This window comes from Thunnus maccoyii, chromosome 22 (genome assembly GCF_910596095.1).
Source record: "Thunnus maccoyii chromosome 22, fThuMac1.1, whole genome shotgun sequence".
Lineage (NCBI taxonomy): Eukaryota > Metazoa > Chordata > Actinopteri > Scombriformes > Scombridae > Thunnus > Thunnus maccoyii.
The window spans coordinates 7,251,345-7,269,282 of record NC_056554.1 but is presented as its reverse complement, the minus strand read 5'-3'; the positions used below and the strand labels follow the sequence as shown (position 1 = coordinate 7,269,282).

Genomic DNA, 17,938 nt, shown 5'->3' with positions numbered 1-17,938 from the left:
TATTTAATTACAAAGATAGGCCTACCGTTATTAATCCTCTGTAATATTCCCATACGGTCGCTCAGTGTTTCTGTCCTGCCTCTGATAAACTTCTTTTGTGTCATCCAAAAATCTGCTGGGGAGGTGCTGTGCTGACTCTCGCAGTTAAAACAGTGTAATAGTGGAAAATCTGCAAAGCAGTCCATCTCATTTCCCGGCCACGGATGACCCAACCCCCTAAAAACCCATGAAATCCCATTCAACATCCATATCGGGTGCAAACGTGGACACGGAGGACATGCAGATAGATCACAGCCCAGGGTGGCAAAATGGGAATGTGAATGTAGCTGTCCCCTCTTTTTTTATGATAATTTTATTATTTTTTTATAATATCAACATAACCCATATCAACATACATTAAGACTCAACAACATAACAGCAAAAAACTAAATCAAAACAAAACAAAACAAAAAAGAACCCAAGGCCAGAAAAGTCCAGCCAGCCCCACCCCATTGTACCGTACATCCTTGTCTTAGAAGACTTTAGCTTTTAGTCCCATCATTGGTCACAGTTCACTGTCCCTTCTCAAAGGCTTCAATTCCAGAGAACAATGTTCTTTCATTAGTACATTTCAACAGGAAGCTGAACCAGGAAAGGCCTCCACAAGTTTATGAACTCCTGGACATTTCCTTTGAGTTCGTTTTTTCATGCGGAAACACATTAAAAACTTCACATTGTGACAGTAGGAGGAGTGTCCTTAATCCATTTCAACAGAACACATTTTCTTGCCAAAAGTAGCAGTTTATCAAGTATCGTATAATGGAAAAGTTTGTGTATTGATAAAATGGCAAATTTGCAAATATATGTTGCTTAGGTAAATTGAACCTTTGCTGTAATTGAGAAAATGTCATGAGATTTCCTTCTTGAAACAGATCCCCTACAATCTAAATACCTTTAGTTTTCCAGTATTCAAAGATAAGAGACCTAAATCCAGGAATAAAGTCCCAATTATCACATAGGAGATAACATAGATGTAAATTATTCTCTGTCTATGGATTGAGTAATATCCTGCCAAGTTTTACAAGAGTGATAAATTATTGAATAAACCTTAAGTTCTAAGGGCTATGCTGTGCATTACTCATAAGAACACTCCAAGGTGAGATGGGTATGCAGGCCCAAGAATCTATACAGAAGTCTGAGCTAAGGTATGAACGCAACCAGTCCCATATTGTTAGGGCATGACATGCCCAATCATAAAAGTGCTTTCTCCTCTTATTAACGCATCCAATGCAAAAGAAAATAATGATAATGAAAAAATGATAACTCACATTATAAAACAGCAGATCCAGTTGCCTTTGACTTAATTTGATGTCGACTTCAATTATACACAAAAAGTGATATCCACTTCACAGAGACGAATGGTCCACCATGTTATACACCTTAAGTCTATAAAAAATGTCTCTCATGAATGGCTCTTTCCCTTCCACCTTCCCTCTTTTTATTTTTTATTTTCAGTGAAAGACTCTTGAAAACTAACTGTCCTGCCTCCATAGTCACTGGCAAACATTGTACAAATTCCACTAACTATTGAGAGAACTGTAGAGGAACAACTGGACCTCAGAGCCGCTTGAGGAATCAGGAAAAAATTGCTTTGGAGAAGTCTAGTAATGTCTTATTAAATCCCTGTTATTTCCCAATAAACTGAAAACTAGTGTAAGAGCATGTTGGCCAACATAAGAACATGCTCTTACTCTAAGTTAAAAAAACAACCCATTAATGCTTCCCAACAAAAGGGTGCATAAGGGTGTTGTCAAGGGGTCTGCCAGCAAACTGCAGTTAAAGCATTTAGTAGGAGACAGTATAATAAGAAAATGATTCACCATGTTTACCCACTAAAGTGACAGAGATCATTTTACTAACAGGACTGCAGAGAATCTAGTTTGAAGGGGTCTGTTGTATGAAAGTCTGTAACACCTACACATTGACATTTATTCAATGTTCACACATTCCTTTAAAAACTAGGAATTTTAGATTAGGCCTGTTTACAGTTTATAAGTGGATAAGCAGATGGGAGGATCTGGCTCCTGCTGACCTCTGCAAATATTTCCATGGACTGATAACGTGGACACAGAATGAGACATCCACAGTTTGAACACCACACCATGTCTAACAAAATGATACAAAATGCAAATTTGTATCATTTTAGCTTTTTTCTGAAGTCACAAAACATACAGTAAGAAATAAGAAATCTAGACTGTTTCTATATACCAGCTGCATTCTACTCCTTTTTCAATTGAAGCTTTTATCCATAAAACACCTACTGAAGTCTGATATTTTTGTTGAAAGCAGGCCTGAGAATAAGCCTATTTGAATTTGAATTCAGCATGTTGCTTTGAGTGCCCCCCTTCATCTCCCATCCAACCAGAGACCACCAGTGTACATGCACACACACAGAAAGAGAGAGAGAGAGAGAGACCTGGGTCTGATAAAGAGGCTCTTAAACCCTGAGGAAGTCTGTGTTTGGTCTTTCAGGGGGACAATCCTTAAAGTCTGAATACAACCTTGAACTCAGACCCTCCCCACCCCCCACCCCAACACACACACACACCCTCTGGTTCCCCTCTCTCATTACTGGACCATTCTTCCTCCCGGCTCACTTTCTCCAGGGTCCTTCTCTTGTTTTTCTCTCCCTCCTTTTTCAGGAGTTTGGGCTGAGTCCTTTCCATTGGGGAAGTCCGGGCCTTCTCTCCCACAACTCTGAGCGACTCCAAACGTCTTGTCTGCAAAGCTTCATTAGAATTCATTTGTTTGAATAGGTTCATTTCTCCTTCAGTCGCTCCCTCCCTCTGTCCTCTTTTTCAGCTTGAGGGAAATGTGAATTAGCATAAAAATATCCCTTACCTCACCTTGATTAACCGCATTGTTTGGATGTGTGCCTGCATGCGTGTGTTTCTGTGTATATGTGGGTGTATCGAACTGAAAATAAATGTAGTTCTTAGTCAGTGAAAATATTTCTCTGTGGTTCCGGTATTTGAAATTACCACTAAGAGACATATTAATGATGATATCATGTGACAGTGGTGAGTTTTGGTGCTTGTACATGCCCAATGTGCAAACTGAAAATTATACTTTGAAAAGGGGAATAAGAGGTGTGCAGGTAAGCCAACACATGACTAGATGGATGCACAGCCCTGGTTGACAGCCTGAACAGCCATGAATATATTAATAAGGGAATCATGGCTTAGCATAATCTTAAACTAACATACATGTACTAACCCAAGCACACAGAAATATACATGAACAACAACACATGTATGCTCACAGAGATGCACACACATGTTTGGATTAGAGGAATGAAAGCAGGCATGCTTACAATACTGACATGATCTCTTACTATGCATGCACATATGCCATACAGCCACTGAACACACACACAGCAGTTCCTTTTGAAGAAATCAGATACAAAATGGCCGAAGACAGAGAAGCAGGCAGGCCAAAATTAAAGCCATGAGTCTGTGAGATCAGAACTAATGCCAGGCTGTCATGCCAAGGAGGGGTGGAGAGGAGAGGGATGGAGGGATAAATAAGGAGGACAGCGAGTCTATGAAGGGCTGCTGTTGCTGCCTGGACCAGATGAGGCTGAAGATATACAGCGGCACTTAGTAAAATGAGAAAAGATGAGGAGATGGAAAAGAGAAACAGTTGTTTAGTTTACAAGTGGCCAGTAGAATAGAGAAGCTCAGCTGGAAGCAGAAGACCTAATAGCTGTCCAATACTCCTATAAAAGGAAATAGATACACACATGTGCGCGCACACGCACGCGCACACAATACATCCAGCAGTAATAAGCCTCTGGCTAGAGCACAATGAGCTCAGAGTCTTTTTAGGAAAGTGGAGCAGGCCTTGGAAGGTTTACTTTGCTTATTACACAACAATTAGTCCACAGACGCTGGCTTTGTTCAGCCACTGAGGACCAAGCTCCACCTGATGAAGAGCCACTCACACACACATACACGCACACACACATCTGCATACATACTTTAATACACAGTCCATAATAAGGACAGAATCAGACACTTGAATATAAACAAAGACTGCCCTGAATGACCCCTGCTCAGTGGACACACACACGCACACACCTGCATACAAGCTTTAAGACACAGTCCATAATAAGGACAGAATCATCTTCAATATAAACACGGACTGCCCTGAATGACCCCTGTTCAGTGGACACACACACGTACACACACACACACACACACACACACACACACACACACACACACACACACACACACACACACACACACACTTGTAGCCAGAATCTTTTCGAGCCCCTTGACCCAGGCTGACAGCACCCTGTGTTCTCTCTCCACTGTAAAGAGAGGTCCAGTGATAATGAAGCCAGAATGGAGCGTTCGGACAGAATTACAGCTGGAATGCTGCCAGAGCTTCATCACCCTCTGTGTGTGTGTGTGTGTGTGTGTGTGTGTATCTGTGTGTATGTGTGTGTCTGTGGTTGGGCGGAGGAGAACAATAAGTGTGTGTCTGTGGTTAGACAGAGGAGAACAATAAGTGTGTGTCTGTGGTTAGACAGAGGAGAACAATAAGTGTGTGTCTGTGCAGCCAGGCAGAGTGATGGATAAATACGCCTTTACTAACAGACCAGTGAGTCAGTACAGAGACAGGCCTACAGCTGTTTGACTGGCTGAAGGGAGCAGAATAGATTTGGGCAGATCAGAGCAGAATCACAAAGATCAATACACAAGACTCCAGGATAGGTAAGAATAACATACTGTATAACTAAGTGTCAAATGGAGGTGCAGTACAGAAATCTGTTGCACTTAAATGAAGTGTAAAGTGATCAGAAGAAAAAAAACAACAAACAGAGAGAGGTTTAGTCCGTGAACCTGTAACTTTTCATCTTTTGCCACCTCTTTAAAAGCATTGTTTCTTTATACTTTTAATCCTGACTCAGCAGAGGCTTTTTGTCTTGTTTTATTCAAGACCACTCAGTCTCCAAAGAGCAGCAGTCTTAATATAATTGATCCAAGCAGCACTTCTTCATGCTAGTCTGCCCACTTTATGAGGTGAGAAAAAAGGAAGACGCACAGAAATGAGTGCATCAGCATTAGAATTAAACCTTGTGATTCAGGAAAAAAAAAAAAAAAAACGATTTCAGAATTAAAAGTGGCATTGAAAGAAGTGTAGTAGCATTGAAGGAATTTGGTTTGGAAGATGATATTGGGAGGAATGTGTACTTGGCTGTGTGTGTGTGAGTCTCCTTCAAGCCAGATATTCTGTTATCTATACCACCTTTTTGCTGCTACCCTGTCTAGTCTGGATCTACTCCAGAACTGCACAGTGATTCAATAATGTTTTTGGAATAACAAGGTGAGGAGTTAAAGCAGAAACAAGGGCATCTGGTCTGTGCTACTCGGGTAAGTGCTGACTGTTAGTAGGTGTTTGTTCCTCGCTCAATCCAATAGTATTTTCCTGGATTGTTAACTGACTGACTCAGCACAGCTTCAACCACACTGTAAACTATAATGCTCGAATGAAAGTAATGCTGATATATTACTGTAAATGTATGTTTAGTATACAGTCAGCTGTGTATGGCATGTGATGCTCTGCCTAGTACAATATATGCCTGTATGTAGTTAGATTATTCTTCTAATAATAATCCACCACCATGCAGTTCCTACCCTTTATACTTGAGATCATGTCACAGTATTGGTTTTCTGTATTAAGGTTTTAAATCTAAACCTTGAGAATGATATACAGGAGAGCTTAAAATTTAGTATGTGACAAAAAAGTTGTGTTTCATAGGCAGTTAGAGAAGTGACTGGGATCTCTGCACACTCTCCTGGCCTCTTGAGCAAGTTAAAAAAAAACCAAATTGCTGGTGACTGTGGTTGTCTACATCATGTCTGGGCCAACAGAGAAAGTTGGCATCTTCACATGCATTTATTATATTATTGATTTTCTTCTGGTAAAATACAAAACACAATAGAAACATAAAAAATAATCATAAGTTAGTAAAATCAACTAGTTGCCACATTTCCGTCCAAAAATTTGGTGTAAAATAAGCATGAAAGTATTTTTAGTGTTTTAGGAACTGAATTATTCAAACAGCTTCACACTTTATTCATGTTCATTGCAGCTGGATCAAGTGACAACAGTCTTTTTATAAATAAGAAAAAGCATTTTATCTGCTCTACCGCCAGCATGCCCCTGCCTTAAATCTTTTGAGTGGTTGGTTAGCAAATGAAGCAAGTGGACATGGGTGCCTGTGTGCATTCATGTAAGTGATTACATGAAAAAAAAAAGCAAGGACTAAGTGTTCCTGTCAGTGTTCATCAGTGTGCCACTGTGTCTATATTTCCCAGGCTGTAAAAATCTGATAGTCCACTTGGTGGTGCTGGCACTCTGTGAACATGAAGACCTTCAGCAGGGAGTTGATGTGGCCTCTGCTAGCTGAGTGCAGCTGCAGTGCACCTCCGCAGAAAAAAAGAGCTTTTTACTCTGGTGGATTGTATCCATTTGGAGAACAAAATAATTTCACATATTTCAACTATGGCAGTGCACATTGTAATAATTTGTTTATCAAGTACATCTTTGCGTCCATATTTGTTGGCTGATAGACTTGAAGAAGTACTGGCTGCAGGATCACATTAATGCTATGTGTGTTGCAGTGTCTTACCTGAAGAAGGGCTGTTTGATGGTAGCATCACAGAAGTCGTACTCATCAAGGTACAGACTCAGCAGACTCTTACTCACCTACAGCAGGGGGCCATCAAGAAGATGGTCTTAACAGAGTGGCTTTGAAATGCAAGACAGCACACCAAGGGCAAGTGAAATGGTTCTACTGCAGAAAGTAGACAGAAATATTAAAGATGGAATGAAGAGGAAGACATTTTAACAAAGACCATAAGTAGGATTCAATCTCATGCATTTGAACTGGACTGTCACTATCGATTAGTCTAATTGGTTTTCACTCTGACAGAGTATAAAATGGCCTTTCTGCTTGAGTAAAATCTATATTTGTGATTTAGAGCAGATAAATGACAAGGAAAACATCAACCATTCGCTCAGTTATCTCCTTCATAACCACAACCGCATAATGAGCTGCATCGTTCAGTAGCTGTCACCATCATCATCTTCACTGAACTGATGGCAGTCTATCCGATGGCAGATATGCCAATAGTTGTCACTGTTCCTTTTAGTGTCAGATAAGGCCCTGACCTCAAAGTCAGAATTGGTGAAGCCGTAGACAATGTTCCAGTCCAGCTCTAGAAACTTTTTTCCTTTCAAGCCGGACGCAGAACAAAAATAACATAAGATGGTGATGTGTGTCCAAATTTTTGACTGCATGTTAGAGTAGTTTTAATTTTGGGGCTCAACACAATAAAAACACTTGCTTACTGTCTGTATAACTGTTTGCTGGACTGCAGGATGGTGATATTTGGGGAGGCTACGAGTGCAAGTTTGAAGTTTGAGTCTGACATTTGCTTGGTGCTTCTGCACCTGTAGCTGTTCCACCAGCTTATCCAACTCAGGCATCCAGGAGACAGAGAGGTGAGCGTTGGTGAGGACCTGAGTAGAGAAAAAAGGCTTGAGCTGATACAACTTGTTTATACTGATTTATTCATGTTTAGTTGTAATACTATCATTACTTAGCACCATGCACTAAAAACACCAAAAACAATGTGGTCTTGCAATGACATCTACAACATTCCTTCTTTTAATAAATGTTGTGTTGAAATCACAATAAAAATATGAATCCCATTTAAGTCTCCATGAGAATTACATTAATTTCCCATCTAATAATCAATACTTCTTTTATATGCTGACACAAATTGATACTGTGAGTTGTTCTGCACCATTCTGTATGCGAGACTCTTAAGAGGTCTTAGCATGGACAGCTCCTGGTGCTGAAATGACGTTTAATGACAGATGAAAAATGAGTAACTCCTTTTTAATGACACAGTATCATATCTGTTTAACTCAAATAGACACTGAACCTCTCAGTATTAGTTAACCAAAACAGATTTATGTCTCACAAGCACAAATGACAATTGGATGCTGAAAGGACACAGTGACTGAACCTAATTGCCAATCCTTGCCCTCCAGACAAAAAAGAACAAGTGAGAAAGAGCACGGAATATATACATGTAGTATTGTGTTTAGTATGTAGCATTTAATCACCAAATCCCAACGACACTTGCATGCCGAAGCAAGATTCCTTAAATCATTACAAAACAGTTTATTTAGATTCATTGTTCTGTTAGCAAATGTAGTTAGGTAACAATAAGAAGAGATGTGACTCTAATATGGTAGTAGCTATGAAGAGAAGGAACTCTACTGCTTGCCAGCTGGTTTTGTGCCACTTGTACCCACGCTGTTATGCATCTAAGGCAAAGAGGGAGGAGGACATGGAAGGGTGAATATGAATCAAAGGAAAAACAATAAAAATCGACTTCCCCAAACAAACAAATTGCTTGATGTATAACAGTGACATTTCCCTAGTTACAGAGAGGCGTGTCTGAAAAGCAACAAACCATAAAAACTGACAGTCAGGCCTCCACTGGTATAATAAATAGCTGCAAATCACGCTGATGAGCATGAGAGAGCAGGGAAACAGTGGGTCGATACAGGCAGTGAAAGATTCATCTGAATAAACCAAATCAATCAAATATTCATCAAGTATTTTGTGCACTTTGTCAAGCACAAATGACACTTGAGCCCATAAGAAATACTTGTGGGAAAAAACACTGTTAAGCAACAGAACAAATCTGTGACAGAAGAACAAGCAGGAAGACAGAGCAAAAACGGTGTACCATTTCTGACGCCCTCTTTGATCGTGCTCTTGGCAATGGGGGCCTGTCCCTGGTCCAGAGCGAGAGCGTGGAAGTGTTTGCTCATGCCAGAGGCCTCAGGGCTCCTGTGGGGTCCACCCCAGGAGAAAGAACAAAGATCAGAGGAGTACTGCTGGTGGATTCCTCCACAACCTGTGGAGAGGACAGAGACAGTGGAGTCAACAAAGAAGGAGAAATAATGTGAGAATGGATGAGCTAACATGGTGTAACTCACTCAAATGGGCTTCATTACAGTGTTACCGTTGTTAAATGCGCTACAATCCAATAGAATTAGACAACTGATGCGTGAAACATTTGTTTAATTTGAAGTTGATACAGTTCTCGACATAAACTCAACAATTGAGTATTACAGCACCATTGTGACATTGCTTCAGTATCTGGTGGCCATTTTAGTCAGCAGAGTCAATGAAATAGGGGCTTATGGTGGCGTACCGGATGTGTGGGTGGGAGGGTTCAGACAGACAGCCAAAAACGGAGGCAGAGAGAGAGAGCACTACAAGAAGCAACAGGGATTGATGGGATAACAGCTGACGCTCACAGCTTTCATGTCAAGAGCAGACAGCTCTACAAAGCGAGAGCCAAGCGAGGTTGTTAACAATGGAAGGAGGTGACGTGGGAGAAGACGCGGTCCTGACGTAGAGAGCACATGGAGCTCATTACAGTTATTCTTCCAGTCAGTCTAGAAGGAGGACCAACAGAGGGGAAGGGAAGAGGAAGGTTTCCAGCCAGGGGTGAAGGAGGGCAGCTGGGAAAAGAGAGGGTGAAATGGATAAGGTGATGTAAGGCAAGACAGCAAGAGTGAGAAATTAGGTGAAAAGGGCAGAGAATACATAATATACATTAAGAGTGAGTGGAGAAAGAGAAACAGGTAATAAAGTACTGCTTAATGTAGGTTTTCATTAAGAATATGAAACAGTGAAACTTTGTCAAACTTGTTGAGTTAATACGACTCATGAATCATGGCCCTACATCATTAACTGAGCTAGATAAACACTAGACTCTAAGATGAGGGGAAAAATCTTGGCAGCAGCAAAATCCTCCTGTGATCACATTAATATTGAGCTCAACTTTGTCAAATCTAATTCCCATTGATGGAATAAAGCAAAAGGAGTGAGTGACAGATATCCACAATCCCACACACTCTATTGCTTTCTCTTCTTTTCACTGAAGCACCCATGAATAGATCCACAGTTGTCAAAAAAAGCGGGGGAGAAGACACATATTCATCCTCACTGGGATATGATATATACACACGCAGCAGGGGGCTGTTTCTTAATCAATTGCACAATTGTTCTCAATTTTCACAGTGTCATACTTAAGCAAAACCTTGAATTTTGTCAGTGTATAGCAACAAAAGAATGATGAAGGCACACAAACACATAAGCTGCCTTTCTCAAACAGTCAAATACACCCATGCTAACACCTGTGTTCACTTCAACTTTATTGTTCCCAGTGGAAAGACTTTTTTCAGAAACAAAGTGCCAAAGAAAAAGAAAACCCTCTCTCAACACAGACAGACCTGGTAGCGTGGCGTTCTCTTGCTCAGATCTGGTAAACCAGTTGTCGCTATCCAGCTCTGTGATTTTGTCCCAGCTGGATTCTGCAGGGCAACTGGTACAGGGGTTGTCCATCTGATCATCTTCATCAAGTACCTAGAAACACATTCATGGATCAGTAGTCATCAGTGTATCAATGAAAGGTCAAACAACCAACACAATCACACAGAATCAGTCCTGTCTCAGGGAAAACTCAGTGGCAAAGAAAATATAGTTATATAAGACTTATTTCCAAATGGCAAAGACGTACTTTGGGGAAAAAACAGAATACAGGCTGTCTTTGAGTGGAAGCAAAACTCCTGTCTATTCCTACCTTTGAATTCTCAATGGGATGCCTTTTGGGGCATTAAGTAGTTCCAAGCCTTTGAAAATAAAAGGTTTGTCCTGTTGAATTATATCAAATCAAATTAGATGAAAACAATACGTTTGCAAGTGTGTTTTGTGTTTTCTCACAAGTCCTCCTCAGAGGAAGAAACTGTACTCATCCATGTTGAGTTTGCCAGCTACCTCCAGGATTTTGGCACACATCTGGAAGCTGAAGAGCAGCTTATGGACCTCAAACAGACCACGGCACGTGTATTGTACACGCACAAGATAATACACACAGAGAGTTAGCTACAGTAACTCAAAGCAACCACTGTATGTCTCTTAGACAATCATGCACCGTTTCTAAAGGCATCCCAGTCAACCATCGCTCCAATATGGCAGAGACTGACTGTTCTGTAAAGGCGTATTATACTGTGTGTTTCCAAGATCAAAGGACATAAGTTATGCTCCGCAGTTCTAAGGTACTATCTGAAACTTCCTAATTTCATGTGACTTCAACTCTATTTCTCCCTACAGACTTAAGTCATAATTCATCTATAACCTCTTCATCAAAAGTAATAATATTTTGCTACTGCACCAAAGGTTCCTTGACACTACTGTTTGTTTGTACGTAGTAGATTTTGAGCCATCTTTAATAATATATTTTTAAAGTTTTGAAGTTGGGCTGCTTCTATTACTGTTTAACTGGTTGTTTTCAAAGAATCTCATAATCTCATTCCAACCTAAATCAACCAATCCAAACCCAAAACATCCGACACAAACTAATCTACACTAAACCAAACCTTGGTAAATGCAATCCAGGATTTATGTCATAGAACTGTATTATTGAGTTGTATTTGTCTCTACACATACAGTATGTGGCATGAACAGTATAGAGTAGTAGTTATTAGTACTGCCCAGCATCTAAACATGGTGTTCTTTGTGGATGCAAGTTCAGACTGGCAATGTCAAAGCTCTTGCTGTAATTTTAAGAACAAGCTGACTTAGAACAAAGTCTGAGCTATTCTAAAAGTTTGATCCCAGCAGAGAGCTTAGGAGAGGTTGAGTGAGGGGAAAAGAAAGAAAGAAAGGTAGAGAGGCAGAGGAAAGGAACAAAGGGGAAGCAGCTAATAGTTTGGAGGATCTAGGAATAAAAAATTTATAAGGTAAAATAAGGTTCCTTTAGTCCATCCATCAGCATTGCTGCAGTGGAAATTAGTCTCTGCTCTAGTCTACTCTCCACCTCCACGGTGCACTTCTACAATACCCAGCTGTGTTAAATAGTCATTCTCTTCTGAGTCTTTCTTCTTTACTTTCAGGTTGTAGACTTTACATGTCTTTATCATTATTGTCAATATTTCCTGCTGGTTTTATGCAGTTGCTGAAGCCTGTATAACAATACACAAGTGGATGAAACTGTACATTTACAAGAGGAATTACTGTCTATAAAAGAGTATAATGTATCAATCTGTATATGAGCAGAGTTCATTTGTCTCGAGATGAACATTTGTGTCTTACAAATTTATTATTAAATGTTTAGAGATCCTCCCTTAGCTCTTCCCTTCCTCTTTGTATCTGTCCTTGGTTTTTTAAACTATTTTTTTTACTGATCTCAGCACTCCTTTTCATCTTCAATCAATCTGGGTTTCCCCACCTTTTCTTTTCTTGCATCCCTCCTCCTTCCACCCTGCTATGGCTCCTTGCCATCCCTCGCCCTCTGTCCTCCTTCACGTATTATTTGTCTTCTCTCTCCCTACTCCCCTTACCTTAGTTTTCTTTTTTTCCTCCTATTCCCTACATCCTCACCCCTCTGTCGGCCCACTCCCTCCTTTGTTGATTGCCCCTTCATTTTTCCCTGTCCTCCTACTGTCTTTTGCTAATATCGTCATCTCCCTATACTCCCACACTCTCCAGCATCAATCCCATGCGATTCAGAACCACAGACAAAAAAGATAAATAGATAATTACAAACATTAAGAACAATCATAGCCCATATCACATGAAATCATCAGCATCACTATCAATTATCCATCCTCAGAATTTAAAAAAAAAACTTCAGAGCTGCCACATCTTTTAAGTACAACATGTGCAGCTTTCTGGTAAGATTTGCAAATGCATCAATTATGCTGCTCTCTGCCTAATCAAACCTGCACATACATCATAACACAGAATGTTCTTTCATTCCTGCCTGGCATGTGGGTACATTTATGACATCATCATGAAATCTTGATACAGACAATATCATCGTCATGGCATCATTGTGAGTAATATCATTTATGATATTGTCGAGATATATCTCTATAACAGCTAATACAGCTAAAGAACAAGATTAAGTACTAAACCCACCAAATGTTGGATGACATAAAAATACAAACAGTGGGAACAAAAACAATAATTAGATATGTGATAAAACAAATCTTATCTCAGCGTTCCACTTACTAGTTTTTCTCCAGAACTTTAAATCACATCTCATGATCATCATCGGAGGATGGAGTGCTCTGTTTGACTTATTTTTCTTTTTTGGTTTGAAAGGAAAAAAGTTACTCAAAAGAGTTGATGTGAGGGATAATCCACAATGAGACGAGTGTCTATTGAGAAATTAAGCACAATGTAGGCTAATCACCCTTTTGTTTTGATGGAGAGGGGGATTTGCCTCTTTGGAGTGCGTTCATTTTTCATAATTGCATGGGTTGGATTGGACTTAGCTGTATTTGTATGGGAGTTGTAATAATACCTCTAGTACTACTACGCCAACAATAAAAAAAATGGGTGGATGAATGGACAAAGAAGCAGAGAGGGTTATTGATTATTGGAAAGTCAGAAGGAACATGCCATTAGATGAACACGTTACTTTGAATCACTGCAGTTGCAATCTATAACTGCCACAACTCAATTGTCCCTAAATGTCGTGCTGTGGCTACTTTGTGAACAGGCAGCTGAATGAAGTGGGGGCAATGAAGCGGAGCAAAGACCTAAAGAGAGAGACAGAGAGAAAGAGAGAAAGAGAGAGAGAGTGAAAGGTCAGCGAGACCAAAGAGGAAGAAAGTGTCTGAATGGCACACACTGGGATGAAATTGGACAGAGAAAAAGAAAGGAGAGAGAGGAGAGGTCCTGTGGAGACGAAGGACATTTTCAAAAGAGTGAGGAGCATGAGATCAACGGTGACCTAAAGATCATGATGGAAAAATTGGGAGGTGACTTATTCACTCATTCTCCTTTAGCTGACCTGCCCGTCCAACTCTCTTGTTTTGATAGTACATAAATCTTTGCAGACATCTCTCTCACATGACACATTCAGGACTTAAAGCAACACAGAGTACTTCAGAGTCACTTTTTGACAAAATGCAACACAGACTGCAGCTGCCAAGGTTATTCTTTCTTTCCAAATTTCACAAGAAAAACAAACATTTAAAAGCAAACAACATATCCATACCTTAGAATTTTGTGTTGTCTGTGTATTAAAAGACTTGTCAATCGATTTAGGAGCAACTGAATGTTTCAAACGTATGCTTTGAATATATTTGGGGTGACCGAGTTGTTTACATTTGGATCACAGACGCGCACTGTTTACTTGCTCCACACTCAGTAATCAAACATAAAGGATCTGTCATGCACAAGGCCATTACATTCAGCAATCCATCTCAAGCAAACTAATCACAAAGACAGTATTGAACACTGTTATTGTTTTACTGCTTTAGTTTCTGCTGAAAAAACTGTTTTCTGAAACTGAAATCTTTAATTACCCATTTATGAATCCATTGTTTAACAATAGGCCAATTTGATGCAATACGATATTTTTTTGAGCCCTTAATTTAAATCATTGCTGAAATAAACTGCTCCACATATGTAGCTACGAACTTAGGGACAGACAAATACCACACAGACCATGTACACACATGAAAGAAAGGGAGAACAGAAGTTCAGTCACAGTAAAACAGGAAGGATACATTAGCTCCTGTAAACTGTCTTTGTAGCTTTCCCTGGCTTGCTGATGGCCTGCTGATGGCTTACCTGATATCCAGTCAAACTAAATGCCTTCAAATATCAAGAGCCTTTTTCAGATATGACCATAATGCATTTCACCTCAATGCCTCTGTTGATAACAGCTCAAAACAACCTGGTTTCCATTACAAAGGCCTGTACAAGAGCTAACGTTTTCATGTTAGGCTAAATGTTTGCAATACACTGATTACCTTTCTCAACCTGTTAATGTTTGAGGCTAAACTGCTTTAAAGAGAGAATGTATGGTGAAAGGTTGGTCAGTGGCCGCCACATCAAGGCAGTAGAGTGAAGCCGCAGCAGTTTCCTGCTCAAAACATTCTGTAAAATATCTCAGCTGCTCCGAGTTTAATGTTTGCTGCTCCCCACATGCTCATACCGAGAGAAAACCCACTGTAGGCTGCTGCACTGCAATTGCAAAAACAAAGGAGGAAGTGCTAATTGAATGTGACAGTGATCTAACACAAAGCAGGTGCTCCTGATGCATGTGTAGGCTGTCCTTAAGATTTCTAATGAGGTAGCCATTGTACCTAATGAAGAAATGTGCCTTGATTTTTGGGGGAATCCAGTCCATCTCCTTGAGTTGTATATTTGAGTTTTATATGCTTTTATTTCATTATGAATAGAAACAGGGCAATATTCTCCCATATTTCCTTTGACAGTAACAATGAAAATGAAAAAAAACAAAACAGTAAAAGTGAACTCTGGTGATCCTGAGATCTCTAACTCCTGCACCTGTGTGGAGGGCACAGATCATTTTTTTTAGCCATGCTGACTAATCATCTTCAACACTGGGTACAATGTGTTGTCCATGTCAAAGTTTACCAACCTGTTCGACTCTCCCTTTGAATAATGTCAAGGGCACGCAGACCGCTGAACTGTGGAAATATTTTTTTCCCTCTTTTATAACTATCACTTTGATTAATTTCCTAGTCTGAGTGATTCTCATAAGGACAGAAATGTTTCCTGTTTTGTGACCTTCCTTGTGATCTCCCCCAAATCCCTCAACTGTTTTGTGTTTAACAGTATGTGCTTGTATCTTTTATCCAACAGCTCTACGGTTACAGCATTGTGATCATCATGATGAATATTTTGGCTCAGTGAGTCAGGGGGGAGACATTTCACCTACACTCTGGCGCACATTATTCATTATTCATATTCATTATATTTTACAGCTCTTGAGAAGTTGTTTCCACAAATCACATCTGCTCTTTGGTAAGCAGCATTTAATTAAGAAAAGGAACCTGAAGTGATATTATTGTGAAAGTGTGATTTTGAGTCTCTTTTTAGTCTATTTTCACCTGTTGTAATCCTCTTTGCAAGGTCAAAAAATAAATAAATAATGCAAAAATAAACAGTGTGTGTGGTCCCAATCTAGAGGCAAAGAGGAAGGAAAGGGGCTTTTTTTAACGATTTAAACCCATTAGATGTCAAACACAAACAAGTCAGATAAGTCATGTCAAGTATGTCAGATGTATGGGAGATGTGCACAAGACAAGTTATGATTGCTCTAAGGTTAACTAGAGGGCACAAACCGAATAATGCATTGTCACCTGGGTGCTTTTTTAGTCTTCAATTCTTTTTGGTCTTTCATAGAACTGACAGATCATTTGTAGCCATGCTTGCAGCGTGGCTCCAGGGATGGCAAAAGTCCACCACTTTCCAGAATGAAATGTCTCAACAACTATTGAATGAGGCTGACAAGCAGCAAAAGATAAGCTTTCAGGTGGATAGTACCTTGCCATGTTAGCTGTAACATGAAAACTTCTTGCTATCACCCTGAAATACTAGTAGCATGGCTGTAGATTCTTAGTCTTACTAGTTTTAAAGAAAACTGGCACTGTTATAAAGTTAAATAAATGCAGGTACAGTTTTTATCCCTGTTGCTCGGGTTAAGATAAGTTTTCTAAATGCATATCCTATACATTCTAATTTTAGCTAATTGTTCAGCTGACATTTTATTGTTTCTACTCCTACAAAGGTGATGCCTCAATTCAATAATTTGGCCATGGTATGCAAATGAAAAGACTAGAAATGTTCCTTTACTGTAGGTATCAATATAAGGAAAATAGTGGTTCCAGCTTTCCTTTTTATACATGGTGTGACTGTACACAATCTGTACTTGTCAGGTTTTACTCCACTCATTTTTAGAGCATTTTTTAGGTCTCCCATTTTCTCTGTGTTCCTTGCCACACTCCCAATCTCCTCTCTGTAAAGCCCAAATGGCTCTGTCTCCCTGCATCTCTCCTTTCAATTTCCTTCCCTTATTCATCCCTTCATCCTGCCCTGCTGCTGTCTCTCCCAGCTGGCTCTTGGCCTCCGCCCAGGTGGGCTCTTTGCCCTGAAGGATCATGATGGCCTGCATCACTGTCTCCGCCAGTGCTGGGGGGACAGCCACAGGACTTGATCTCTGTCATATCCTTTTTTATTCAAAGACTCCACAGCAAATGAGAAAGGATAGAAAATAGGTGGACAAACGAAGGCAGCGTATACTTCTTGCTGAGCCACATTTTAATTTATGATTTTTTTTTTTTCTGGTAAAATGAAAGCCAGACACTCAGAGATTAATTAGTACTGCTGGCCACTCTTTAAATTTTTTCTTTTTTGACCTCTGAAAAGGACATCCACTTGACTACAGCAATAATTGCAGGGAAGTCTTTTTGCCATTCATGATTATATCTGTAGGACTTATTTTTCTATGTGCTGAAAGGATTCTGCTAGAGGAAAAGTTAAGGGTTCACCAATTATAACATTTCATCCTGTGGGGAACATGAATGAATGTACAAAACCATCCTGTAGTTATTGAGGCATTTCACTCAAAATTGCAAATGTCAACTGCAAACAGCACTAGCAGAAAAGTCAGAGAAAGTTACCAAAATAATTAGCATATAACATCTGGGAATCATAAATGTCTACACAATTATTGTACCAATCCAACTAGATGATGTTGAGATATTTCACAGGTTAAGTGCAAACTTTCACCTGCTGATGACATTAAATAAAACATCATTGGATCACCAAAATCAGTAGGGTTCATCCTCTGGGGACCATTGATATCTGCACAAAATTTCATGGCAAGCCATCCAATAGTTAGAGATATTTCAGTCTGGACCTTCGAGGTAGATTAACAGACCAGCACTGCCATCCCATGAGCCACGTTGCTTGTGTGACTAAAAACCATCCATGTTCTCACCAGTGATCACTTCTTCATGAGCAGCA

The 17,938-nt window shown here is 39.9% G+C and overlaps 1 protein-coding gene across 7 annotated transcripts in view; it reads right to left on the bottom strand.

Annotated features, from left to right (window-relative positions):
• LOC121888825 overlaps positions 1–17,938 on the bottom strand; it is a 149,165-nt gene that overhangs the window by 366 nt on the left and 130,861 nt on the right. Inside the window, exons 27-31 of one of the 7 annotated variants that reach the window (XR_006093316.1) lie at positions 10,378–10,510; positions 8,820–8,990; positions 7,405–7,575; positions 6,683–6,759; positions 26–3,637 (exon numbers count right to left, since the gene is read on the bottom strand). The gene's annotated coding sequence lies outside the window, so the exon portion shown is untranslated. The other 6 variants (XR_006093317.1, XR_006093318.1, XR_006093315.1 and 3 more) reach the window with 6 other exon arrangements.